Source organism: Muntiacus reevesi, chromosome 1, assembly GCF_963930625.1.
Source record: "Muntiacus reevesi chromosome 1, mMunRee1.1, whole genome shotgun sequence".
Classification (NCBI taxonomy): domain Eukaryota; kingdom Metazoa; phylum Chordata; class Mammalia; order Artiodactyla; family Cervidae; genus Muntiacus; species Muntiacus reevesi.
Genome location: NC_089249.1, coordinates 50,115,654 through 50,142,132, shown reverse-complemented (window position 1 = coordinate 50,142,132; position 26,479 = coordinate 50,115,654). Strand labels below are relative to the sequence as shown.

The 26,479-nt window shown below is 50.0% G+C and overlaps 1 protein-coding gene across 4 annotated transcripts in view; it reads right to left on the bottom strand.

The window, feature by feature from the left end:
- Positions 1-26,479, bottom strand: part of TSPAN11 (tetraspanin 11) — a 64,706-nt gene that overhangs the window by 36,244 nt on the left and 1,983 nt on the right. The window contains exon 2 of one of the 4 annotated variants that reach the window (XM_065942692.1): positions 25,616-25,728. The exons of 2 other annotated variants lie outside the window; for them this stretch is intronic. The gene's annotated coding sequence lies outside the window, so the exon portion shown is untranslated. Of the gene's footprint in view, positions 1-19,761; positions 20,005-25,615; positions 25,729-26,479 lie in introns of those variants that run through there. One more of the 4 variants, XM_065942700.1, reaches the window with a different exon arrangement.

Below are 26,479 nucleotides of genomic sequence, written 5' to 3'. Positions count from 1 at the left end.
GTTCCAACCCTTATCTGTCACAGGCACGTGAGAATCTGGGTAGTTAGGGAACCTCTTGTCTTCTGTATCCTCATCTGGATGGGAGGAAATGATGACGATGCCTGCATGGCGGGGTGTCTCGCAGACTCGGTTGGGATGGTCTCTGTGAGGGGCTGACCACAGTCCCCAGCACAAGGTAAATCTCGGTTGGCTAATTTTGATTGCCTGGGGCAGGGATTAAACCAGGATGCTGGCCGTAGAACTCCTAGTCTTTGCCCCAGAGCCAGGCTCCCTCCCCTAGTCCTGATGCCCACCGGTGGGCTCCTTGGGCGCTGGTGTCAGTGGGATGACAAGGTGAAGGGTCACTGTGCCCAGTGGTCTCATTCGCATCTAAGTCCCAACAGCAGCCTCTGTGGTCCCTCCTCAGGCTTCTCATCCCCTGGTCACACATGCTGACACTCAGCGTAGCTGCTCCTTAAGGAATAGCCCCTTTAGGGGGACCTCTTTTATTCCAGACCCAGAGCAGCAAGGCCATGGTTCTGCCCACCTGTCTTCTTCTCCCCAGTTCCCACCCCTGTCCGATCGGGCAGCCTTGCCCACTCTTGGTGACTGGTACCGATCCGACCCAGATTACTTCCTCCAGACCCATTGCTCTGCACTTTATTTCAAGCTCAGGGGCTCCTGAGACAAGGCAAGAGGAAGAGAGAAAAGAAGAGGTGGCTGTCTTATTTGGGATTTCTATTTGCAGACCTCAAATAAGGTAATTTAAGACTTTGTCTTCTTGTTAAAAAAAGGCAAAACCCATTTTTCTCCAATTTAGTCTGAGAGGTAGGGTGGCAGAAAAAATACAGAAGGAGAAAAAAGGAAGCCCTATAAAAAAGTGGCTGGAGTTGGCTAGGCGACTGGCCCAGGAGCAATTACGCAGTCATCACGCAGGTCACTATGCAGGTACCTAGGAAGGGACCCTCTGGCCAGTGGGCTCGGCCTCTCCTGTCTGCATTCTCCTCTCCCTGGGTCTGGTCCTCCCCTCCCAGCCGGGACCCACTGGACCCATGCACCAGAGCCTTTTCTAGACCTGCAAACCAAGGCATCATGATGCTCCGAAGGAAACTGTATTTTTAAGTGGAGTTCAGGCAGATGACAGGATTTAATTAAAATCATACATTTCTAATGGCAAAGTTTCTGCCACTAGGGATAGAGAAGACAGAACCACATGGGTCTCTGGAATGTCAGGGTCAGCAGAAACCTCTGGGCTCACTTAATCCAAACTTCTGCAGAAGAAATGAGGAAATTAACACACATCTGAGTTAAGTCACACACTTTAACATAACTCTAAGTCGCATGGCTAATGGTTTCCTATCCTCCCTATTTTGTGCTCCTTCCATGGGGCCCTACCATCTGCTGGGAGTGGCAGAGGTCCCCAGAGAAGTATCAGAACTAGCCTGGAGCCAGATGCCTGGATGTGAAATCTAGCCTTGTCATTTCCTGGCTGTGTGACGTGAGGCAAGTTACTTAACCTCTCTGTGCAGGTAACACTTACTGAGCACTTATCACGTGCCAAGCCTAGGACTAAGCGCTTTACACACTTGATCTTGTTCCAGCTACCCAAGAGCCCTACGAAGCAGTAGTTGTTCAGTCGCTCAGTCGTGTCTGACCCTTTGCAACCCCATGGACTGCAGCACACCAGACTTCCCTGTCCTTCACCATCTCCCGGAGTTTGCTCAAATTCATGTCCATTGAGTCAATGATGCCAGATGGATGAGATGGTATGAAGCAGAGCTATTCTCGTTTTGCTAGATAAACAAACTGAGGCTCCGAGAGGTTAAATAACTTGTCCAAATCACAGAGCAAGTAAGTGGTAAAACCAGAACAGAACGAGGAGCTTCTGACTCAGCCCAAGATCTTATCCACCACGCGTTGCTGCTGGGACCAGAGCTGCCAGGGGAAGGGAGCAAGGAGGACCGAGGTTGCTGGCTTCCTCAACACCTGTTCCCCCTCAGCCTTAGGACCAGAAGCCCCCATTTCAGGTGGGCACCTGGCCACCTGGAGCAGATGACACTTCCCAGCCCCCCTCCCTGCTGGGTTCTGCCAGGATTAACTGACAGCAGAGGGCATGGAAGCAGAAGCAGTGTACGCACCTACTTAAAGTAACATTTTCGGGCAAGCGTTTCCCGTGTGTTTGAGAAGGTAGATCCTGTCACTGTGAGCTGCCATGGTCTACAGCCATCAATTAGGTCAAACTTGCTAGTTGCGCTTTTTACAGCTTCATCCTTACTGATTTTGTGTCTGCTTGCTCTACTGGCTCTTAAGAAAGGTATATCGACTCTCACTAGGACCGTGAACTTGTATATCTGTCTTCAACTCTGTTTATTGTTTTCTTTAAAACATTTTTTACTAAAATATAATTAATTTACAATGTTGCGTTTCAGGTGTATGCAAGGCGATTCAACTATATATATATATATATATATAAAATATATAATGATATTATATAATAATATATGTACTAATCTGAAAAAGAATATGTATACATATATATGTATATGTATATGTATATACATATATATTCTCTTTTTCAGATTATTTTCCATTATAGGTTATTGCAAGATATTGAGATAGTATATATATATATATATATATATATTTATTTTTTTTCTTTTTCAGGTTATTTTCCATTAGAATTTATTACAATAAATTGAGCATAGTTCCCTTGCTATACAGTATGTTCTTGTTGGCTAACTCTGTTCATTTTTGCTTCATATATCTTGGAGTGTATACAGATTTGGTGTTGTGATATCATCCTGATGGATCAACCCCTTTATCATTAGTAAATGCCATTCTTTATCTCTAGTAATCAGAAATATCCTAAAAGTAAGGCGAGGCATGTCTCTCTTCACCCCTTCCTTCTTCTAGCAAGTTGGAAGGCTGATGAAATGGCTGGAGCTCAAGCAGCCATTTTGAACCATGAGCTGGAAACCATGAGTTGAAAACCATGAGCAATCAGTTCAAAGAGCCTGGATCTCAGATGATTTTGGAGCTGCTACATCAGCTGTGGGCTGTTCACCTCCAGACGTAGGTTATATGAGAGAACAAAAAAAACGGATGGCTTCTTTAAGGTATGTGTTTGAACATTCTATCACCCACAGCTAACTTCAGCCTGGTGTGGTGGATGGAATGCTAAGTACAAACGTCTGCCAGAGAATGCGAATAGGGTAACTGAGGATGGGCAGGGAGATGGGCTGTGATGCTGGGCGCTGGTCACCAAGCTTCTAACTGTATACTTCATCACTAAAATGTTTTCAGCATACCCCATAAATATGTATATTTATTTATAAATTTTATTCATGGACTGTTGTCAATCTATACAGTAAATATCATCAAAGCTTAATTTTGCTTTTTTTTTTTTTAAAAAAAGATGAAAGTAATTAGGAACAGGAATCCTAAGTAGATCGGCTGTCTGCACTTTGGGGTTCACTGGTGCAGGCTATAAGTGGAGGAGTGAGAGGTGTACAGGCAGGTCGGGGTCAGACCATGGGCAGCCAAGCCTCGGAACTTAGACTCACATCCTGAAGTGATGAGAACCACGGTTAAGTGCTCAGCGAGGCAGTCCCTTGATGAGACCCGCATTTCAGAGAGAGTCCCGGGCAGGGGCAGCACGGGGCTGGGGCCAACTGGGTGCTTGGGGAGACCAGTTAAGCAGTTGGTACAGTTGAGGCTGGTGTCCAAGAGAAAGACAGCAGGGTCTGAACCATGCAAGGGGCAGCAGGCTGCAGAGCAGGGGTCAGACACTGAAGGCAGGCGCACATACAGCTAGGAGGCAGCAGAGGAAAGATCCTGGGAGGAGGAAGCAGCCTCGGGGAGACTGATTCACAAGGGACTGGGCCGAAGGAGAACAAGGGAGCCAGGAGTGGGCTGTAGGGCCACGGGCTGCTGAGTCCCAAGAGCCTGGCAGGCCTCACCTTTGCCAGAGCAGCATCAGCGGAGGATACTGAGGGCTAGGGATCCAGTAGTGAGGGCGGGGAGGGAGTGGAGACCCAAGGTAGATATTTTCAAATGAGAAGGCGGGGGAAGCAGCTAGAAGGCCTAGTTAAGGTGGAGAAGGGTTTCTGACTTTGTAAGGAAGGGTGATTTGCATGACCATCTCACGGGGAAAGATGCCACAGACACTACTAAACCCTCCTGGCTAGTGACCAGGGATGGGGGGACGGGCTGAAGGCGGGTGGGTGGGCCCAAGTGGTTCCAGATGGGCCCGGCAGGCAGCCGGCTTAGAGCACTCTCCTCCCCGCCCTCCTTTCTCCCCGCTCTCCTCAGCCCTCCCCTGTGATTAAGACCATCTCCTGGGGAGGCCTGTAGTAGGGGTGGGGGTGGGAATGGCGGCAGCAGCCCCAGGAAAGGAAAGCAAACCCCAGCTGCCTGATAGGCTTTTTCCTGCCCCCCTGCGCCCCCGTCCTCCACCCCCAGTGACTGGAGGAGCCAGGCTTCGGATCATCTTCCAGAACCATTTTCCCAAGGAGTGTCTCGTGATTTGTCAGAAACAGACTCATCTTCTTAAGTGGGTTTCATTGGGTGGGCAGGAATCAATGGGAGGACGCTCCTCTAAGGGGTACGAGATAGTGGTGGGGGAGGCAGGCAGGGCAGAGACCCCCCCTCCCCTCAGGGGATGATAGTCAACTGTGTCACAGGATCCCAGAAAATCCTGTGGGTATGAAGAGGTGACCCTGCCTCCTTGACCCTCACTCCTGGTGGCTCAGACAGTAAAGAATCCACCTGTCAGTATAGGAGACCCAGGTTCGATCCCTGGGTCGGGAAGGTCCCCTGGAGAAGGGAAAGGCAACCTACTCCAGTATTCCCGCCTGGAGAATTCCATGGACAGAAGAGCCTGGCAGGCCCCAGTTCATGGGGTCACAAAGAGCCAGACATGAATTAGCAACTGAACAACAACAACACCACAATAATACACTGTCTGTAATACACCCTTTACTCCCGGGGTCTCACCAACCCCTTATTCTCTGATGCTCCTGTGAGCCCTAGCTCAGGCTGGAGGTGCCCTGAGCCTCCATCTCTCAAGTGGAGAGATCCCATACTTGGGGTGTAGGGGAAGCTTGGTGATTCTAAAATAAAAATGAAGCCAGTATATTTGCTGTGGAAAAACCAGCTCCACCCTCTCCATCAGTTAAATAAGTGCCACTTTCCTGCTCTGAGTTCTTGGTCAACAAAAGGTCAGGCCTTCGTGATGGTCAAACAGTTGGAAAGGAAAAAACAGTCTAAGTGGTTTAATGCGTAACTGAACATAGGCTTGGAATGAACCTTGGCTGCAGCCGCTGCGTGTGTGGTCCTTCTTCACCCTCTTCCCTCTCTGTTTCATTTCCACATGCCTGACCTAGGCCTGGTGGGTGGGCCGTCCCCCTGAAGGGGTCCGAGAAGTGGGGCTCCCTCAGGCCTCCAAAAGGGACAGCTGGTCAGAACCCAGCATTTCTGACTCGGCCCCTTTGAGAACTGAGAAAGCTGAGCCCCGGGGTGGGCTGGGGGGGTCATAATGTGGCCAAGGTCACACTGCAGATTAATGGCAGGACAGAGAGCTGGCCTTCTGGCTCCATGGCCACCAAGAGGATTCTGATTGGCTGATATGTGTATCATCATTATTAACTTTTGCTAAAATGCCAATAGGTGCTTAGGGGCTTCCCGGGTGGCCCAGTGGTAAAGAATCTACCTGCCAATGCAGGAGGTGTGGGTTGGACCCCTGGGTTGTGAAGATCCCCTGGAGAAGGGAATGGCTACCCACTCTAGTATTCTTGCCTGGAGAATCCCATAGACAGAAGAGCCTGGGTCCATGGTGTTGCAAAGTCGGACACGACCTAGTAACTAACAGCAGCAACAAAACGTGGTAAGCACTGCACTCAGGGCTGTCTGTGCGCTAACTGATTTAACACCAAGAACAACCACGGGAGGGTTATCAGCCCTTTTACTGGGGGGGAAACCGAGGCACAGCATGAGAAAGTGGAGGGGGGCATGAGAGTGGGAGCAGATGTTTACTGGTCTTTGGAAAGTTCTAGTTTCGGCCTCTTGTAACTGCTTCCAGCTCGGCAGCCTCTGGCTGAAGTTGAATGAAGGGGTCTTCGCCCGGCATAGATCCCAAATGGGGACTGCATGGGGGGGCGGGGCCAATGTTCTCTGATCCTGGCAGGATCCTGGGTCAGGAGTGCCACCAAGACCCCAAATGCCTGGGGACCCTGTGGGGGGCCATGCCCTCCTCCCTGCTCTTCCATCTCCTTGACCTCAAGGCTGAGGGTCAGCAGCTGTGAGTGCTATAGCAAGACTGCGGCTGGCCTGGGGGCTCTGGGTGACCACCGGCTTGTTCCGTTACATCATCGTGTTTACTGTGGGCAGGTAGGGATGCAGGCGACTCTTCTGGACCACACACAGGTTCAAATGCTACTTAGAGCATCATGTGGATGGTGCCAGGGGTGAAACAAATTAAAATCCCAACACCAAAAACTCTTAGTCTAAATCCCCAGAGACACATATTTTCCTAAGTACGGGGCTATTTTTTTTTACTTCATGTGCAAGTGCCAATGTGTATTCAATGGATTAGTCGTGGCTGCGCTCAGAACCTAAAGCAGGTGGTTTGTCTGCCTTCTGAGTTTCTGCAGCAATACATACACAGTCTTGGAGATTCTGCCTGTAGGCGAGTATCACTCTCTGTTGTTTTTTTTACTGGGTCCTTCTTAAAAAAAAAAAAAAATCGCTGTCTGACCTAGGAAATGAGGACTTCCCTAGCGCTTATGATAGGAATCAGTGAACAGGGAGGGCTTCCCTGGTGGCTCAGTGGTAAAGAATCTGCCTGCCAATGCAGGAGACATGGGTTCGATCCCTGATCCAGGAAGATCCCACACGCCTCGGAGCAACCAAGCCAGTGCGCCACAACTACTGAGGCTGTGCTCCAGAGCCCGAAGTCACAACTACTGAGCCCACATGCCACAGTTACTGAGGCCTGAGCACCTTAGAACCCGGACTCTGCAACAAAAGAAGCCATTACAATGAGAAGCCCAAGCACCACAACCTACCACCGAGAAAAGCCTTTGGAGGAAAAAAGATGCAGCACAGTCAAAAAAAAAAAAAAAAAAAAAAGAATCATCAAACAAATGAAAACAGTATTAGTCGGCGGGTTAGAAGATCCTGGTGTGAATATTAGCTGTCAACTATGGCTGTGTGACCCTGGGCAGGTCATAGGCCCTCTCGGGCCTCAGCTTTCTCATCTGTGAAATGGGGCTGGTGCTGGTCCGGCTGTGTCTTCCTTGCAGGGTGGTCATGGGGATCACATGAGCGGAAGAATTTACAAGAAGTGTGTGTGCTATGAAGACAGCCTCAGTGCCATGGCAGGGTGAAGGGATTATTACAACCAACACCCTAAGAGCTCTTGGATGAGGAACAAGGCATGGGTAACCCGAGAGAAAACATCGACCAGAGGCCGTGTACCTGATAGCTGGGGACACAGGCTCACAGCCTCTGCTTAGGCCCGCTGCCCACTAGTGGGTGCCACTGTGATGGCCGTGACAGGAGACCTTGTCCTCAGCTGACCAGGAAGAATACACCTGCAGAAAACCGGCACCTTATTTGACAAAGTAGATTGGTCCAGACATGACAGTCATTTAAAAGAAGGGAGGGGGAAAATATTAATAATATTTAACTAAGGCTACATTAAGATGAGCCTCTAAATCATGACACTCTATCAACTAACCTGCGATGAAAGCAGGCAGGGAAAGAATGATGAAGAATTATACTCTCTATAGAATTACAGGGAAATCAACTTGAGCTTATACATTTGGAAGGCAACTGAAGGTTGAAGAGAATCTTTACTGAGGATTATACTAGAAATAGTATGGCTGATTCCAGTAAAGAGCTCCTTAGGTCCCTATCAACCACGTTTAATATGAACCTATAAAATATGTATTTGGATATTATTTTTCCTAGACTTCCCCTTCTTATCATTCATCAGCATCTCTCTTTCTAAGCTCTCTTTCACCCAAATATGTTTCTAAAATGCAATTTTTGTACAACTTCCTGTTGGATGGGTTGGTCTGTTTCATTTGAAAGGCTTCCAAACTCTCTGACATGGGACATCTGAAATTTTCCAGTCTGTAAGGACATTCTGCTTGAAAGTGTGGCAAAAAATCATTTTCTCCTATACCTTTTAATACCCTTCTCTTAAAAGGTAGGTATAGTTGAATGTTCTCACTCATTTGTATTTTAGTGTGAATTTGCTAAACTGGATGATTTCCTGTTTTACTAAATTTTAAAGTTGAAGTTCAATAAATATATAGTGAAGTGTAGAGATCTTAAGTGTATAGCTTGATGATCTTTTTCACAGTGAATAGATTCATCTGAAGGCTATGTATTTCCCTCTGAGTACTGTGTTGGCTGCTTCCTGCACATTTTAATTTGTCATATTCTCACCATTCATTTCAAAGTATTTTCTAACCCCCACTGCCATTTCTTTTTTGATCCAGGGTTATATGTGTGTTGCTTGATTTTTCAAACATTTGGAGAATGTTTTAGCTGTGATTTTCTTGCCGATTTCTGGCTTGACTCTACTGTGGCTTGAGAAAATGCTCTATCATTTTAGTCCTTTGAAATTTGTTGAGACTCGCTTTATGGCCCAGAAAAATCATTTCCTTTAGTGAATGTTCCATGCGTGTTGAAAAGAGTGTGTACTCAGTTTTGTTAATTATGTTTTTAAAACATATATTTCTACTGAAAAAGAAGGGGGAAAACGGCAAGGGTTTTGGTGAACTTTAAGCACCTCATCTCCATTCTCAACACAGGAAGATGCTGCGAAAGGAACACCCTCTGTGGGGTGGGAGAAGGGGCCCCAAGGCAGGGCTGCAGTCTGGGGGGCCAGGGGTGGGGCTCCATGGGACAGCGTGGCAAGGCCTCTGTCATCAAAGTAGGGCTAATGAGGTCATTAAGCCCAGAGGGGGATGGCTATCACGCCTACCGATTCCCTCCATAACCCTTCTGTCCCTCTGCAGGACGTAGGGAGGACTAGCCTTGGCATCTAGAGACCTGGGCTCTGGTCCCATTTCTGTTTCTACCTTGCTCTGTGTCTGTGGGCCTCAAGGAAAAGGCAACCTACTCCAGTACTCTTGCCTGGAAAATCCCATGGACAGAGGAGCCTGGTGGGCTACAGTCCATGGGATCGCAGCGAGTCAGACACGACTGAGCGACATCACTATCACTAGTGGTAAAGAACCCGCCTGCCAATGCAGGAGACATAAGAGATGCAGGTTCAACCCCTGGGTCAGGAGGACACCATAGAGAAGGAAAAGGCAACCCACTCCAGTATTCTTGCCTGGAAAATCCCATGGGCAGAAGAGCCTGTCAGACTACAGTCCACGGGGTTGCAGAGTCAGACACTACTGAAGCAACTTAGCACATAAAACTGCAATGACTCTGTATCCGTTACTGAGGTGGGTAAGGCTGCGTCTCTATTCTAGGACTTACTGCTGGCATGCAATTTCTGCCTCACCCGAGGCTCCGTGTGTATGATCATGTGCTCACACATAACAAGGGCCAATACTTACTGATCACGTGCCACATGTCAGGTATGGTCCTAAGCCCTTTGGAAATGCCCCCTCTTTTAATTCTCACAGTAACCCCATGAGTGGGCATAGGCATTACTCCACGTGACAGAAGAAGAAAGGGAGAGAGGGGGGACAGATTCTGCCTGGGCCAGTCTGTCACTGACTGGGGGTGGAATTCAGTCATGCCGTCTGGCTTCAAAGTGGACTCTTCTCGGGGGCCCACATGTTCCATTGTGACCACCCAAGGCCAGTTTCTCTAGACAGTCCTGGTTCACACCTATTGCCTTGACATGAAGATTGGCAGTACTCTTTTTCACTTAAAAAAATATCCCGACATGGATGTTCAGTCCTGACTCTTCACCCCTAGCTTACATTGTGCGTCAACAACGTTCAACATTCCTCAAGCCCCCGACTCTTTCTGGCCCAACCCCTCCACATGCTGTAGATTTCTCCAGCCCACAAGCTCTGACATCCAGACTCACCAATGCCATGGAGAAGCGTAAGGCATTTTCCAAAACCACAGCACTGGCTAAGATTGGAGCTAAGTCTGTATCCTGAACAAGCTCCTGGCACCCAGTGCATCACTGGATGCGGAATGAATGGATGGATGAACATAAGCACCAAAGAGCCACGTGAAAGTCTGTAACTGTGACAGTTACAGAACTATGTCTCATTAGTTCCCCAGGATACCTGGGTCAAAGATGATGAAAAGAGAGAAGCAAAACTTACATCATCCTTTGTGTGCCCTGACGCAAACGAGTGTGGAAGACATTTCGCATGGATAGTTCAGCACCAGCTCAGCAACTCCCACCAGGCCTCCCGGGATGTCCCACCCGAGCCACTGGGTGCTTCCTCCCTCCTCTCTAGGCCACCCGCTCCTTTCCCTCATCTTTCAACGCCAGCCCCAGCTGAGAAACACAGTCCCAGATCCACAGTACATCAAAGTAGAAAACCCTTCTGAAAATAATCCAAATGCAGCACGAAAGGGACCAGGAACCAGGACATACCTCCAGGGGGAGATACCTGGACATACAGGTGCTCCCTAGAGAAGGCCAACCTCAGATGAAACCACAGGTGTTGCAAATGGACATGTATCAGCTCCTCTCCGACCCCCACGTGCCTTCTTTTCCCTGTGTTGGCTCCAGCACTTGGGGAGGCTCTCTGGCCAAGGCTGGGAAAGCCCACAGCCCTGAGGGCCACCCCAGGGGGATCTCAGGCCTACAAACCCTCTGGCTTCCTCCCCCTCCTACTGTAGGAGGCTCAGCATCACAGCAGTGGTGGCTGAGCTGTTAGAGGTACGCTGAGCTGGGAAGTAGCTCATTAAATAAACAAATGCCAGCTCCGAGGGAGGCAGGTCATCCTGCTCTGTTCCAGAAATGGAAGCTTTCCTAGTCACGGAGATGAGATGTTTTAGGGCCCGGAGAAGCCATCTCCAGCCCCAGTGCCTCTCCCAGAGTCTGGCCAGCAGTCTGAACCTCAGCCCCCTGGAGCTTTGACCCTCATCGGGGCCAGGCCTTCAAGGGTCTCAACAGTTCAGCGAAGCAGGTGCAATCACATGTATTTCATAAACGAGGAGGCTGAGGCTTCCCCCAGGCACACCCGGGAACCAGGTCCTGGGGTCAGGGACATCAAAGTCCAGGCCCCTTGGGTCTGGGTTTTCCGCAGGCTTTGAGGGGAGGGGAGGAGTCGCCTCCATGCAGAGTTCACTGCCCTGTCCAGGCTTGGCCCCCAGAGCCTGGACACACCTCCTGAGAAGCCTCGAACAGTGAGGATGGAGGCTCAAAGGGGGCCTTTCTGGGTGGGCTCAGGGTCTGTAGGGCAAGCAGCAGCGTAAGCAGAAGTCCCCAGAGCCCAGGCTGTGAGGCTCTGCAAAGGGGAGACGTGGTTGGGGAATATAACCAGGCGTCTGGCCCCCTACTCCCTCCACTCACCTCAAAGTCACTTCTAGTTGCCGAAGCCAGAGGCAGCGTCTCAAACCCATCCTTCTTCAGCTCTGCTGCCTTTGAAACCACCCATCTCACCTTCCCCTTGAAGCTCGCTCTCAGCAGCTGGGTTCAGGGCTCCTCTGTCTCCCGACCCCTCTCCTGGCTCTCCTTAACCGACCTGCCACGAAAACCCACTCCTTCTGCACATCTTGCTCGCTGCCCACATCCTGCCACAGACCCATCCACATCTCTGGCTGCAGTGGGTTTCTCACTGCTCCTGTATCTGTTTTCCCATCTGAGAAAGTGAAAGTGAAGTTGCTCAGTCGTGTCCGACTCTTTGCGACCCCGTGAACTGTAGCCTACCAGGCTCCTCCGTCCATGGGATTCTCCAGGCAAGAATACTGGAGTCGGTTGCCATTTCCTTCTCCACGGCATCTTCCTGACCCAGGGATCGAACCCGGGTCTCCCGCATTGCAGGCAGACACTTTAACCTCCCGTCTGAGAGGAACTCATTAATCTATGAATTCATGGAACCTCACTGTGTGATGCTCCAGGTTCTGGGATGAGATGACTGAGACAGCCCCGATCTCGCAGAGCCCACAGCTGGGGAGTCAGACACATGGGCATCACTTCCACACCATACACAAGCTGAAACAAATGTGTGCAGGGGGTGCTGAGGGGGGAGCCCCGGGAGAGTGCTCAGGATGAGCAGGAATTTAGCAAAGAAGGTGCAAAGCAGGTCCATGCCAGACTCAAGGTTGGCCTTTATTCTGGAACATGGGGACACCCCAGGACCTTCTGACTCGGGATGACAGGATTAGAACCACTACTTATGAGGTTAAATTAAGTAAACCCAAATGGTTAAGCAAGTTATAAAGCAGAGCCTGGGGTTGCGGATAAGCATCACTTAAGCAAATTTTCAAAATCACCCACGGGCCTGGGTATGTGTTTTGTTGACTTCTGGTGACTCTGTAAGGTTACAATAGAAACTGTGGTATTAGGAAGGTCACTTCAGTTCAGTCGCATGTCCAACTCTTTGCAACCCCATGAACTGAAGCATGCCAGGCTTCCCTGCCTATCACCAGCTCCTGGAGCTTACTCAAATTCATGTCCATTGAGTCGGTGATGCCATCCAACCATCTCATCTTCTGTTGTCCCCTTTTCCTCCTGCCTTCAATCTTTCCCAGCATCAGGGTCTTTTCAAATGAGTCAGTTCTTCGAATCAGGTGGCCAAAGGATTGGAGTTTCAGCTTCAGCATCAGTCCTTCCAATGAATATTCAGGACTGCTATCCTTTAGGATGGACTGGTTGGATCTCCTTGCAGTGAAAGGGACTCTCAAGAGTCTTCTCCAACACCACAGTTCAAAAGCATCAATTCTTCGGTGCTCAGCTTTCTTTATAGTCCAACTCTCACATCCAAGGGCTGGTCATCTAGGCCACCATCAGTCCCAGGCAGCGGCCCAGGCTGCCTACCTGCACGGGCGGACCAAGCCAGGGGAGCAGAGGAGGCTGGTGGTGAGACGTGGGACCCTGAGCCCACCAGGGAAAATCATCGCCGCTCCAAACTAACACCACAGGGTTTTAATTCTGATGCACTGGGTCTCAAATGCACCTTTAAAGAACAAAGCATTGCCATCAAATGTACTTACTGCTCCCACTAAAACCAGCTTAATTATAGTGAAGAATACAGTCTATAATTTTTACCACACTCACAGATGGATCTATATTATAATTTTCCTGATCTTCTTGAATGAATGGATTGTGCTTTCCACCTAGAAAGAGCTGCTCTTTTCATCATCCACATGGAGGCATGTGTGTGAGACCCTGTTGGGGGCAGGGAGCTGCTTGGTCATCATCCCTAGGGAAGGGGGGCACTCAGCATGAGGGGGTTTGGGTGGGACAGTGTGTGCCCTGGACCCTGGCGAGGGACAGGCACCAAGGGTGGTCCTCCCTCCCCATGATTCCCAAAGAGAAAGATGCTCGGCATGGCTAATGGACATGGCGTGGTGTTACAGAGGCACTGGCAGACGGAGCAGGGGCCAGGTGTCTGGGTGTCTACTTTGGGGCATCCCTCCCTACCTGCCAGCACCTTGGGCAGGTCACTGCCCTCTGTGTACCTCAGTCTCTTTATCTGCATAAGAGGATGTGGCTGTTCTAGCAGGGCACTCTTTTAGGTAAATATTCCTGTAGAACATTAATATACGAAACAGATAAAGTGCAGCTTCTCTGGCAGAGGGGGTGTGTTAAGTCCCTTCCCTGCATTCAAGTTCACTTGATCCCTGTCTCCCCTCCCCTAGGCACCCTAAAGTGGAAACCACAGAGAAACCTGCTCTAGCTCTGTCTGAGGCCAAGATGCTGGCATGAGATTCCTTATTCTTTAATGGTGCCATCACCTGGCATTAGGGATTGCGGGTTTGTGTCCCATCTGGGTTGCACTGAGATTCGTTTTGGAGAAGGAAATGGCAACCCACTCCACTGTTCTTGCCTGGAGAATCCCATGGACAGAGGAGCCTGGTGGGTAACAGTCCATTGGGTAGCTAAGAGTCGGACACGACTGAGCGACTGGAGAACAGCAACAGCAACAACACTCGGCGCTGTCCACAGTCAGATAAGCCAGGGGACAGCCGGGGGTCTACGTTCCAGGAGTCTGTATCAGAGACCCAGGAGATATTGTTTGAACTGAAAGGGACCTCCACCATCATCTGAGAAGCCCGTCATCTGATAAATGGTTTGGCTTGTGCTGAGATCCCCTGGTGGCTCAGACAGGAAAGAATCTGCCTGCAGTGCAGGAGACCTGGGTTCGACCTCTGGGTTGGCAGGATCTCCTGGAGAAGGGCATGGCAGCCCACTCCAGTATTCTTGCCTGGAGAATCCCATGGATTGAGGACCCTTGGGGCTACAGTCCATGGGGTCGCAAAGGGTCGGACACGACTGAGCAACTATAGTTTCACTTTCAACTTGTGTGGTCCTCCTTGGCCTCAACCCCATCCTACTTTTTCTTTGATTTTTTATTGTGGCGAAATACACACAACGTAAAATGTACTGCTGTCACCATCTCAGGTCACCTGAACAGACCACAGGAATAATAGAGCCAAGGGGTGAGCGATTCTCACGATAACTACGAGGTCGGCATTCTTAGGACTCCCAATCCCACAGACAAGCAAAGTCACTCAAGGACATACGGCTCAGTCTAAATACAAATCCACCCCCTCGCCCACTCCCCGCATGCTCCCCCGCCTCCCGGAGCCCTGGCAGGTCATCCTGCCAGCTCCTGGTGCCTGCCTCCCTGGAGCACATCCTAGTTTGGGTCTGGCCAGGCCAGTTCATGAGCCCAGCTATTCTCCGGTTTCAGCATCAGGCTTCTCTGATATCTGCTCAGCTCCTAGCTGCTGATGACAGCACCTCTGCCCAGGAGGTGGCCTGCTCCAGGAGTGGAGCCTTGCTCTGTGCTCTCGGTGGGGGCCCAGGGAACCCAGGTCAGGAGGACTGGCCTCTTCTCTCTCCTCACAGAGGCTCCCAGCACTTCTGACTCGCACTGTCCCGACCCTGGACTCAGCCAGGGAGACGGCGCCTAGGCTGGCTCTTAGGAAGCTGCACTGGGACCTCAGGAGTCCGGGTCCACGGTGACTGTGGCCAGGCAAAAAGGCTGACTGCCACACACAGGCCCGGAGGAGGCGGTGGCCAGAGATGCCGGCCCGTCAGCTCTGCTCCAGCCCCTCTGGCACAGGGTGGGCTGGGAGCCACTGAAGCAGGTCTTCCCATCAGTCTGCCCCCCACCCGTCCACCTATCGGTGGTCCAGCCGACATCTGGGTGCTCGTGCCTTGGAGAACTCACAGACGGTCAGAAGGGCTGGGTGAATATGATCCCGAGAGCAGAGGGAAAACCCTACACCCGCAGTCTCCCAGTGATCCAGGCAGAAGTGGGGGACACAGGGCCCGCGGGCCTCCCAAACTCGGATTCAAGGCTCAGACTGGAGCTGGAGGAACTCGGGGTGGCGCTGTCCTTGGAGGCTGGGATAAGGGGAGGTGTTTCCTCCGTTGTGGGCATTGAGCAGGGAAGGGGCGTAAGATACACTCATAGTCTGAAGGGTGCATGAGGCACTAAGGCCCCCGGCAACGATGGTCCCAGCTCTCAGACTCAACAAAGACTTGCTACTGGGCTTGACTCGGGGGCCCAAATCTTCAGACATAGATGCCCCCACAACACTGCTCCCGCACCCCCTTGTCCCAGTGTGGTTCTCTGATGTTTGGCTTGGCCTGTCACATACATGTCATCCTGACCAGCAGTGTGACCTTGCGTAGGTCATCTAAGTACCTGAGTCAGTTTCCCCCTCCATCCTGTGAGGGCGAGAGGGTGAGGACCCCCGAGAGAGTGACCACGAAGACCAGGAAGTGTGGCTAACATGCAGTCTGCCCCCACCCCACCCCCATCACACCAGCAGCAGCAGCACCTCCATCGAGGGGACCATGGTGGTTTGGATGCTCTGTGGCTCTAAGGGACCAGTCAGACTGCAGGAGGGATGCTGGGGATGGGGGGTGGGATGACTCAGAGGCCTTCAATATGATGCACAGGACATCATACTGACGGACATTCACAACCCCGCCGCCCCCTACCCCGCCCCCACCGCCGGGATTCAGAAAGGCACAGACACTTCTTTCTAGGCACCAGGAAATTTTTTTTAAAAAGGCCCCAAATGACACAATAATTCATCTCCATTCCCAGAGAGGAGGATTGGTGCAATTCCTCATTTGGTTTCAAAATAGGGCCTGTACTGTGTCTGGTACAGGATACTGTGGCCTAACAGTAGGCTTTGGAAGACCATTGCTTCCAAGGAGTTAGATATATAACTTGGAGGCCCCTTAATTTGTGTGAAAAATGTTGCCATTGACCTGTGGGGGTCCCATTAGTTTCAGTACATCTCCAAAGGGGTTTATGATTTTCCTCCACAACAGGTTAAGGCGCCTGTTTTGGGTGGGTACAGACAAGACCTGGACTGTGAACTCGTGCAGGAAGGGCCGTGTCTTAGACACAGGCTCAGAGACCCCAGGGAAGCAGCAGAGGCCGAGGTGGGGAGGAGGCCAGGCGTCCTGGGTCTTCAGACCTCCCGCTGCTTCAGTTCGCTGTCTGCCACAGCACACGGACTGGTGGATCCGTGCACGTGCGTGTGCAAGGCGGCGAGAGAGGACACTCATGCATCCGATTCTACACTCCAATTTTCACTTTGGGACTCGGATGTAAATCTGCTAGGTATTAAGTCCAGGAGATCACGTAATTTATTGAAGAGCGTTTGGAAGCTGCTAAGCTCCCTGATAAATAAATCATGTTTCTTCATCCCCAGGTCTATGAAAACGCATTTTCTAGGGACTTCCATCACCCACCCCTGCCCCCCCATCCCAAAGTATTAGAATCTCCCCTGCAGGAGAGCCAAGCATACAGAAACCTGTCTCTTTAGAGATGCTCGACCTTTCTGGGCCAAGAAATAGCACACTCATATGGCAACTAACCAGTAACCCCTGTACTGTCACCCTAATTCTTTTCAAAAGAGCTTTAGTTTCATGAGTTACAGAGGGAGGATGTTATAGAAATGGGCTTGGCATCAGAGCGCCCTAGCTATTGCCCACATTGGCTCCCTAATCGGGTACCGATTACATCATCACCAGGAGCATCATTATCCATTGTTCCCAAAGTTTGGAAAGTTGCCTGCGGATTCCAGGTCCAGAAGATGGAGAAATCACTTAGAAATCACTTCACCCCCATGTGTTCGCCAGGGAAACCATTTCTCTGTTCTCACCAGGTAAGACTGGGAGGAGCTGGGACACAAACCTGTACTTCTGGTCTTCAGTCCTGGTTTGGGAGTCGGGGGGGCAGTGGTGTAGACCCACAGGGCTGCCCCCATGGTCATGATCCCTGAGCTCTCGCTGCCCCGGGTCATAACCAAGTCCGCTAACACCAGGACATCAGAAGCTAGGGAGGCTCTAGTACTTCGGAGATGTGAACACTCTAAAATGATGCCTCATTACTACTGATGCTGATGATACATAAATTCTGTCTACCAGTCTGGCTACTAATTTTCTAAATGAGGAAGGAAGAATGGAAGGACCCAGCCAGCTCCGCAGGGAGCAACTGCATTTCTGACAACCCAGATGGAGTCTTTCTTTCTGGTCGCCCATGTGCCTCTGATCCTTGAATTCTTTCTAAGATGGCACATCAGCGATGCAAGCCTTTGGAGGGCGCAGGCTCACCCTTCCAAGGACACCCAGGACACTGGGCAAGGCTTGGGAGAACTGGGAAGGAAATAACTGGTTTCCATGTCCACAGGCTCACCAGCTTAGATTTACCGAAATGCCCCATACTGCCTGAACATGGGCAAGCATTCCCTCCACTCCCACCAATGCTGAGGCCAGACATCCTGGGACTGGGGGAAGCCTTGAACCTCTCTGTGCCTCAGAATCCACAGCTGTAAAATGGGGATAACTACACCATGATGATGGTAGAAGATGACATAGGCTATCACACATGGGCTTCCCAGGGGGCTCAGTGGTAAAGACCCCACCTGTCAATGCAGAAGAGACAGATTCCATCCCTGGATCAGGAAGATTCCCTGGAGGAGGAAATGGCAACCCACTCCAGTATTCTTGCCCAGAGAATTCCATGGACAGAGGAGCCTGGCGGGCTATGATACACAGGGTCGCAAGGAGTCAGACATGGTGACTGAGCGTGCATGCACACCTCACACGGTGCTTGGCATGCGGCAGGACATCAATGGGTTCAAGTCCCTACGAAGTTCTGATGAGTGTGCCACGTGCTACATCACTGGAGGGCCAGCAACTGGTTGAAGCAGCCTGGGTGGGGGTGGTCTGTCTACCCTTGAGGGATGCTGAGAGAACAGAATTCACAGTCATGATGTCAAGGTCAGCAATACAGCCTTCCGACTCCCCAGGCACGTACAGTGTTTATTTCAATGATTTCAAGGTGGTTTAGAAGTGTGCTTAAATCTTTGCATTTACCAAATGCGCACCTTCTATAAATCAGTGTACTAAAAGACAAACATACACATAGTCATGAAAAATAGAGCCCAAAGCTACTATTGATGCTCATGGTAACATTGATTAAGGATAACATTATTGTTGGGACTTCCCTGGTGGTACAGACTCAGCTCTTCCAATGCAGGGGACGACCGTTAGAGCCATGGTCAGGAATCTAAGATCCTACATGCCATGTGCTACAACCAAAAAATTTAAAAAAAAAAAAAAATTTAAAGGATAACATTATTGCTGTCGATGGTGGTGTTGGTCTAGTACCAAGATCTGCTTCCTGCAACTCATTTCACTTCCTAGGGCCCTGTGTTTAGTCGCCAATTGTGTCTGACTTTTTGCGACCCCACAGATTGTAGCCCACCAGCCTCTTCTGTCCGTGGAATTTCCCAGGCAAGAATAGTGGAGTGGCTTGCCATTTCCTTCTCCAGGGGATCTTCCTGACCCAGGGATCGAACTAGTTTCTCCTAACTAGTGTCTCCTAGTGCCTTGGTTGTGTATAAAGCAACGATTACAGTTATGTGCAGCCTTGAAAGAGTCTTCCAGGCCTCGCAGCTCCACCCCTCTACACCTTGCCCTCTCCACCTAACCATCTATGACGTTTGCCTGCAAGCAAGAAGGTTTAGGCTTGAAAGGCCAAGGCTAAGAGAGACAGTGGTCTTTGACTTGAGGTGTATCAGAGTCCCTTGGAGGGCTTGTTAAAATGCGGTTTACTAGCCCCGCCCAAGAGTTCTTGAGCTGGCAGGTCAGGTGGGCCGGAATGCTGCATCTCTAACCAGCTGGAGGAGGCCGAGATCTCCCTTTGAGAACCGCTGCCTCAGGGCAGTGCTTTTCAACCTGAGTTGCACTGAATGTTGGGATCTCAGAGGGGGGACGCCCTGGGTGCGCTGAGCTGTCCATGATCTCAGCCTGGGGCTCACTGTTACCGCCCAGTGCTTCATCTTTGCACAGGACCAGTTGCAACATTTCAGGCTTTGTGGGCCTCTGGCCTCGGCCGTATATTCTTTGTGTTTTTTTTATTTCGGCCCTTTAAACAGGTAAAAAGCACCCTCAGCTTGCTGGTCATCCAAAAACGGTGTGCAGAGCCCTGGAGGACAGTCAGTCATGCAACTATTAAATCTAATGATGGAAACAGCGACCCACAATCTGCATTAATCACACAGTAAATGAAAACCAAGGTAGAAGGCAGACTGAGTCAAAGGAACGGAAGGTACCCTGTAAACGCGGCTTTTCCCACTCACCTTTTACTTCTCATCCTCACTGTTTCCGCTAACACAGTGTTCCTTCTCCATTAAAGAGGGGGCAGGCTTCCTCTCACCCTCCTCCTCCTGGCTCAAGGTACCAAGACCTGCTTCCTACAATGTGCTTGTAACTTTCCGTTTCCAGTGACTTAAAAGCCCTCAGTGATCTGCTCAGAGTTGCCAGAAAGTGCTAATTGCTTTCTGAGCATTTATTTCTCTCCCTGTGCTTCTAGTCCGAGCTTCCTGTTTCACCCTGCCTCCCCACAGGGAGAGAGTTTTTCTTCTGGAATGAAACTCCTGGCTTCCTAAAGCCTCTGTGTGTGCCAAACACACCCCGAATGTGGAGCCACGTGGCACCTCCCCACGGCCCCTCCTCTCCTCCCTTCTCTCCAGCCCCGAGGGCACTGGGTCCCTGGTCACCAGGCCACTCCCTCCCTGTCTCAACTTGTCTGCTCAGTTTTGGCAAGAAAATAACCGTGCCCGGAGCAGCTGGCGAGCTTCTCTGAATGGGACTCAGAACTCCTAGCAGAGAAGGCAATGGCACCCCACTCCAGTATTCTTGCCTGAAAAATCCCATGGACGGAGGAGCCTGGTAGGCTGCAGTCCATGGGGTCGCTAAGAGTCGGACACGACTGAGTGACTTCACTTTCACTTTTCACTTTCATGCATTGGAGAAGGAAATGGCAAGCCACTCCAGTGTTCTTTCCTGGAGAATCCCAGGGACGGGGGAGCCTGGTGGGCTGCCGTTTATGGGGTTGCACAGAGTCAGACACGACTGAAGCGACTTAGCAGCAGCAGCAGTAGCAGAACTCCTAGAGGCTTTTTGCTTTCTGATCCGTTCCAGATCCCAGATGAAATGGACAACACCCACCTCTGCTCCTTTCCTGTTCTTTTCTTCCTAGCCTTTAAAACTCACTAGAACCTGTGAGTGAATGACCTAAGCTGACTTTTAAAAAATGTAAATGATTTCAAGTAGAAGGGTGGAGGCCTAGAAAGGAAACAGCAGCCTCCAGAATTTTCCAAAGATATAAACTTTGAATGGGGATCTGAGGACACTTGACCAGCACACTCTTTTAAGGGATTTGTTGTTGTTGTTCAGTTGCTAAGTTGGGTCTGACTCTCTGTGACCCCATGGGCTGCAGCACGCCAGGCTTCTCTGTCTTCCACTATCTCCTGAAGTCGGTGATGCTATCTAACCATCTCACCCTCTGCCACCCTCTTCTCCTTTTGCCTTAAAGGATTAATTCTGCCCTAACTGGGCCACTATCCAGAAATGTGACCACATGAGGGTCCTCCTGGACTTCCTGGGTCAGAAACATGAACAGCCTCACCGGACTCCACCCCTGGTTTAATGCTCAGCTGTTTCATCTTGGAATTCTTAATCATTTACCTTTGAACTTGTGTTTTGTACATGGAGTTCCACCGGACGGTGGGCACGTTGGGGAGATACACGCAGTATACGGGCCCACTGCACCTTGCCGCCACGTCTGACCTGGCGTTTCTGGTGTCCCGTGAGCACAGAATCCCAGGGCATTCTTGCTGCGTGGGGTTCAGAGAGCCTCAGAACAAGTACAATAAGCCCCCTGCATACAAAGGAGTTTGGTCGTGTGAGTGCGTTCGTTAAGTCCAACTTGCTGCTCAGTCTAATAACGTTAGCCCAGGTATCCAACCAACACGAAAGGCTATACAGTACTGTACTGTAATAGGTTTTATAATAGTTTTCATACAAATAACGCATTAAAAAACACAAAAATAAAGAAACAATTTTAATCTTACAGTACAGTACCTTGAAAATTATAGCAGTACTAGCTATATCGCTGCTGGTTTTACACTTGCTTCCAGACATCCTGGGCTTGAAATGAAGACACTGTACTACTGTCCTCTACACACCACTGTACCAAGAGCACAAATACACACCCACTTGTAGAGGGTACACGCATGTGACAGCGTGCCCCAGGCACGGGAACTAACTTACGTGATGGACATGTGAACGCACACTCGCATCTTTGAAAGTTCATAATGTGAAGGTTCGTAGGTAGGGGGCTTATTGCACGGGGAAGGGGTTATACCGACGACATAGCAGCCCCTGAGGCCAGGCTCCCTTCCCTGCTGGCCAGGAACCAGAGCTTGGTTCAAAGCTGACAGAAAGCCGTGCATTCTGAGAAATACCAACAACCAAAGGACCCTGAGGCGGCCTGTCCTTTCCGATTTCTGCTACCTCCTGCGTTAGACACCCACTTATACCGCAAATGAGGACACGGGAGGAAAGCAAGGATGGCCAGGCATAGTTTCTTTTCCTTTTCAGCCTTCCCTTATCATTACCAAGCCAAAAGTGGAGTGTGTTGATAGAGTGTGTGTGTGTCAAGAAGTGAAATAGAAACAGTTTGAATCAGTTCCGTGCCCTCTTTCTACTGCCCTGATAAGAATAAAATACCTGTGCACACACGGGTTTGCGATAAGAATCGTTGTCACTTTGATGACGCAACATACGAGTTACAGGCCTGTCTATTTACATTGAAAACTGGCACTGCCCAATGTAAAGGCATCACCGACTCAGCGGACACGAGTTTGAGCAGACTCCAGGAGGTGGTGAGGGACAGGGAAGCCTGGCGTGCTGCGGTCCACGGGATCGCAGGGAGTCGGACACGACTGAGAGGCTGAACAACGATGTAAAATGAATGCTACAATTCATGCAAATCATTCAAAATTTTGACTTTACTTACAATGTCATTAAAAAGCAAGTTAAAAAATAACCCGTCATGACAAGTCAAGAAAGAGGGCACGGAGGAAAGGAAAAGGCTTTATATTTTAGTGCCTTTAATGTTAATGGTCCTTTTTTCCTGATTAAAAAAAAAAAAAATAAACCAATCTATAATTCAATTTTATTTCTTTATATTGAGAGAAATATTAATTTTAATTATAAATAGTTTTCTAGGGTTATGAGATTTTCATAAGTGGTTATTGAGATTCTTGATACCTTGCAACTTTTACTTCAAAATTTAGAAGATAAAAGGACAGAGAAAAAATACACTAAAGATAGAAAAAAATAAAGGTTCTCTGGTTCACCTTCAGTGTTGTTCAGCCTCATTTTTGCAGGAGATGGATCAATCTGCCATCAATCATTGTACAGAAATTTTTTTGTTGTTGTTAATTAAGATTTTTATTATACATCTTTTTTCCTGATTTTGGAACTAAGGTCCCGGATGAGAGTTTGAGACACGGTCTCAGGCTGATGAGTCCGTCCTAAAATATTCACCCAGTGAACATTTACTGAACTCCCACTGTCTGCCCAGCTGTGTGCTGGTTGCCAGAGCAGAAAGTCAATACTGTGAATGTAATTTCCATCCTTCAGTGGTGGGGTGCAACAGCATTCTGCAACCAGGATTTGGGACATCGCTTTTCAAATATGAGAACTCTCATATATGTCCATGAAAGGGGCTTCTGAGAGAGAAGTCTCTTTACAATATTACAAGAAACTTGGGCCTTCACCTATCAAATATACTTCAGAGATCAGTTACCACCCTCCTTGATCAACCAGAAGAGGTGATACTTTTTTATTAAACTTTTGCAATCAGTTCCAGGCCTCAAACAAACCGACACGCACAGCTCACTTCTGTCCTTTATTCTTTCCTCTTCTGAGTCTTTTATTTTTATTTACTAATTATTAAAAAAGATTTTTTAAAAAATGTGGAACACTTTTAAAGTCTTTTTAAAATCTGTTATAATATTGCTTCTGTTTTATGTTTTGGATTTTTGGCCCCGAGACATGTGGGGTCTTAGCTCCCCAACTAGGGATTGAATCTGCAACCCCTACACTGAACAGCAAAGTCTTAACCACTGGATGGCCCCCTTCTGAGCCTTTTAAACACAATAGAATTTGTCAGTAAATGACATAAGCTGATATTTTAAGAAAACATAATGAAACAAAGCTGAAAGGCAGGCACTGTTTTATGGTCTTTGGTTACTTTTGTCAGATGGAAAAACACATTTTTCACTTATGTTGAAGTTAGGCTGATAAAACATCTTTCAAAGGTTCATGTTTAAAAAGAAGAGGAGGAATCTGCACGTCAGGACGAGGGTGAGAACCACTGCGGGTTACCTACCCCCACTACCTTCAGAGAGGGTTTGAGAACACTGCTCTGGATCTAAGCAGATCAGGGACCTGGTCGAGCAACTTCCCATAACATTTCCTGAGCCTCTGTAATCTCTCCAGGTCTTGAATTCTTGGTATTTGCCAGCAAAGCTCCTTAAGCCTTTAAGAAGGGCCATCTGCGCACCCACCCCTCCCCCAGGGAGTGGGGCAGAAGTTCTGGAATATAACTGGCTCCTCCTCGCAGATCTTTGGGGAGGGGAATCGCCCAGTTGGAGGGGCATCCAGAGGTGGGGCTGGCCTACTGGGTAACCTCAACGACCTGAACCCAGGTTAGGACCCAGAGACCATCTCCTCCGTTTACATGGCAGGAGATTGAGGCTTAGTGAGGTCACCGAACGGAAGCTGCTCAGGAGAAAGCAGAGCCCAGATTCCAGGCTGCACTTTCCCGATCCTTCTCTGAGCTCCAACTGTGGCCTGGGGGAGTCCTGCTTCCTGCCTCCTCCGCAGTTTGCACTCAGCTCTTCTCTGCTCTCCTCCTGGGAGTAAGCAGCGTCTCCTCCACAACTGGATGCCAGAAGGTCAGGGCTGGGTCTTTATTATTTCTCAGGACCAAGGGTCACCCCCCGAACCCCTGGCTCCCCTCCCCCCCATAGCTCTGCCCTCTGCCTGTGCCATCTTGGAAGTATAAACCTTATGGACCCAAGAACCACAAGCCAGCCCAGGGGGGAAACATATGAGAAGCAAGGTCAATGGCCGAAGGAATTAACAGAGAGGGGGCTCAGTCCTGCACTCAGGTCCCTTCTGTCTACTTCTCCCCAGTCTCCCTCCTTGACTAGTGACCTAAAACAACCCTACAAACAGCTAGACCTCCTTGCCCATCTCTGGGTGAACCACTGACGCCTGGCCCTCGGGGTTCAGCAAAAGTGGTGAGGAACTATATCCCAAACCCAGGCACAGCACTGGACACGGAGTCACCCTGCCACTCACAAGTGAATTTACAAGAAGCCACAAAGGAGGGACATTTCCCATGGCTCCTTAAACATAGGGCAGGGCCTGCCATCCGCCTCGGCCACCAGGCTCAAGAGTCACTCAAAGAGAAGGGCGTCCTCCACTGCCAACTACTCAGGAGAACCAGGTTGAGCAATCTCCTAGAGAGAGGCATATCTGGGCAGCTGGCCTGGGACACACCCAGGGGAAGACAGTGACAGAAGGATCCCCTGCACGTGTAGTTCTCCAATATCAGCGTGCATCCCGTTCACTCTGCGATGCCGGCTGTAGCCTCCTGATTGAGCGCCCCGTGTATCCCTCGCTGCCATACCACATGCAGAATCATTTCCCACTAGCCTTGACCCAAAGCTCAGGAAATTAAATCAGTTGCAAAAAATCACCCATGTGATGGATTCCATGGCCAAGCAGAGACACCTGGTGGGATGATAGCTCTGAGCATCTGAACCTTCGCCTCTGGTCCTCCCCAAGTATGGGATATTCCATGCCAGGACTGGTATTGAAAGGGCCCTATTGTCTTTGGATGCAACGATTTTCTAGCTTTATTATAGTGGGAAGGCCCTTTTTTCAAAGGAAGTCCTACCCGGAAACCCGCCTGTAATCAGATCAGTCCGGGGCTGGGGTGCGTGACCCCAGGTCCTGCCTATGGGGCTGCAGCTCCTGCACAAGCTCCCAGGAGCACAAGGTGAAAGATACACGTCCACTCCTCACTGAGTCACTCACTCAGTCACCGACACAGCCTCTCGGAGCACCTACCAAGTTCCAGGTGAGATGAGCCGGCAGGTAACAGAACCCAGGTAGGGCCACTCCTCAGCAAAGCTCTCTGTGTGGTCGGATGCTGGCAAGAAAGGGTCAGACGGTATGAAGTGCTAGGAAGGAAACAGACCAGGGCGATGTGACTGAGGCCAGGAGGCGGCTGCTTTAGATAAAGGGTCACTTCCTCTCTGAGGATGTGAAATGTGAGTCGAGATCAGAATTGTAACCTGGAAAGATGCCAATCTCGAAAAAAGACGAGGGAACAGCCCAGAGAGGTGAAGGGACATTCCCCGGTCACACAGCAGGTAGGAAGCCGAGCTGGGCTGAACCTGGTTCTCCTCTCAATGCTTCCTAAACAGCTACTATGAGCCAAGAAACCTCGGTGACAGGTGACATCCAGGGGCCACAAAGAAAAGCCACTCCCTAGTGTCTGGGGCTGTCAGGACTCTAGACACCCTCCCGGGGTTCCTTGGCAGGTCCAGCGTGGGGCAGGAGCCCCCGAGACCAGAGGAGAGAAACTTGAAGCTGGTGAACTGACTCATTGGAAAAGACCCTGATGCTGGGAAAGATTGAAGGCAGGAGGAGACGGGGACAACAGAGGATGAGACAGTTGGATGGCATTACCAACTCAATGGACATGAGTTTGAGTAAGCTCCAGGAGTTGGCGATGGACAGGGAGGCCTGGCGTGCTGCAGTCCATGTGGTCACAAAGAGTCAGACACGACTGAGCGACTGAACTCAACTGAACTGAAATGAGGCTGGTAACTTGGGACAGAGAGCTCCCTCCTCTGCCACCTCCCTGGCCTGAGTTGTGGAAGGTGCCCTGGCCGTGCCCAGGAGTCACACGAGAAAAGCCAGCCGGTG